The sequence below is a fragment of the Galeopterus variegatus genome, unplaced genomic scaffold (genome assembly GCF_000696425.1).
Source record: "Galeopterus variegatus unplaced genomic scaffold, G_variegatus-3.0.2 Scaffold5676, whole genome shotgun sequence".
NCBI lineage: Eukaryota > Metazoa > Chordata > Mammalia > Dermoptera > Cynocephalidae > Galeopterus > Galeopterus variegatus.
Genome location: NW_007731787.1, coordinates 78,402 through 80,417, shown reverse-complemented (window position 1 = coordinate 80,417; position 2,016 = coordinate 78,402).

The window sequence follows — 2,016 nt, the reverse complement described above, 5'->3', positions numbered from 1 at the left end:
CCACGAGGCTCGGCCGGGCTCCCGGCTGCGGAGGAGGAGGAGCAGCCACGAGAGAGCCCAGGCCTCTCCCCAGGGAGGAGGCGAGGGCTGAGCGGCCCCAGCCGGAACCAGCACACGCACGCTGCCCGCCTCAGAGGGACAGGGACTGAGACCACGCACCGAGAACTCCCGCGACGAACCAGCAAGCTTTCGGAAGTCCAGTTACTTGCATTCGAGCCCTTTGGGGCCACGTACTGTAACAGAACATGAAAGCGGCAGGGCCGGGTGTCCGGCCCCTTCCCGGGCTCAGGAGAAGCTAGCCCTGCTGATTCCCTGAACATGCCGCCCCCTGGGGCATCCTGGCTTCCGGCCGCAGAAGGACACCCGGCTCCGTGGGGCCCTGGGGAGGAGAGCTCAGCAGCCCCCAGGCTGGCGGCGGGGCTCTAGCTGCACAAGGGGCCAGAGCCAGGGAGCCAGACACGCCAGCCCTGTGGCTCTGCAGCGCTGGCAGCCGCCGACCCAGAGCGCATCCAAGCGCTCCTCCTGTCCCCTCACCCCACCCGCGCCACCCTCCAGACTCTCCGCGCAGCTGTGGCACTGTGTGTGTGTGTGTGTGTGTGTGTGTGTGTGTGTGAATTTATAACATATAAAAGATATAGAAACAAACAGAATATAAGTTTTAGGTTTGGGACAGTAGACTTAAAAACAGCCAACATTTATCAAGCTTTATTTTTTTCAGCAGTCAAGCCAGATGCAAAATCAANAAAACAGCCAACATTTATCAAGCTTTATTTTTTTCAGCAGTCAAGCCAGATGCAAAATCAACCTCTAGGGTAACTGTGAGGATCCAGCTAATTCAATGAACTGTGTCTGGGAAACCCCTAGCACAGTGCCAAGCACATAGGAAGTGCTCTGCCCGTCATAGCTATCATTACTAGGCACCTGCTATGTGCCAGACTCCATGTCAGATGCTCCCCGGCAACAAACACTGTGAGGCTGAACCTATGAACTCACGTTTTACAGAAAAAGAAATAGCACCTCAGAGATAAAGTGAGTTGCCCAAGACACACAGCTAGTCAGCCACAAAGCTAGCACGGAATGCATTCCATGGAAGACCTCACTCAGTGGCAGACAAACCCAGTCCTGGAGGGGAGGCAGGACCAACGGAGCCCTGGGTGTGCTCTGAGCAGAAGGCCTTGGATGAAATACAAAGAAGTACTTAAAAAGCAGGAAGAAACACAGAGGAGTCTAGGAGAAAGATGTATCAAGGATGCTGTTAAATGATAACGTTTAGTGGAAAAATAAACAGAAAAGCCTAGAACACAGAACGGTGTCAATGTTGTGATAACAACTACCTCAAATTATGTACATATGGGAAAGACTGACAGGAATTCTGGGGAAAAAACACTTTGATTTGATGCACTGGGAAGATTATGGGTAACTTTTTATCTTCTATTTTGATTTCTGTTAACATTGATAAATGCTTTCACAGGAGCAATTTTAAATACTTTCAGAGATAAAGAAATCACAAAGGAAAACAATCAAAGAGTTTGACCATATAAAAATTAGAAACTTCTGCACGTCAAAAAAAGCATAACTAAAATGGAAAGATAACACATTCTGAAGACTTATTTGGAGCAAAAATGACAGGCAAAAGGTTAACAGCAGTATCTTTATTAATATTAAAAACTCCTGAAAATTAAAAAAAAAAGGATTAAAGGCACAAGAGGCAGACAGGCAAAATGTGTGGGCATAACTCACACACACAAAAGCACAACTGTTTAGTACCCTTAAGGAAAAATGTTCAGTTTCACCAGTAAAGACCACATATTAAAACAAGAGTAAAATACTATTTCCATTCTACTAAGTTTCAAATATATCTTAAGATGATAAACCAAAGTTAGCTGCTGACACCTGTATAAAGTGGCAGAACTCTTTTGGAAAATGATATGATAATATACAACAAAAGGTTTAAAAACATTCACACCCTTTAATCCAGTAATCTCACATCTGGGAGTCTATCATGAGGACAAAAAA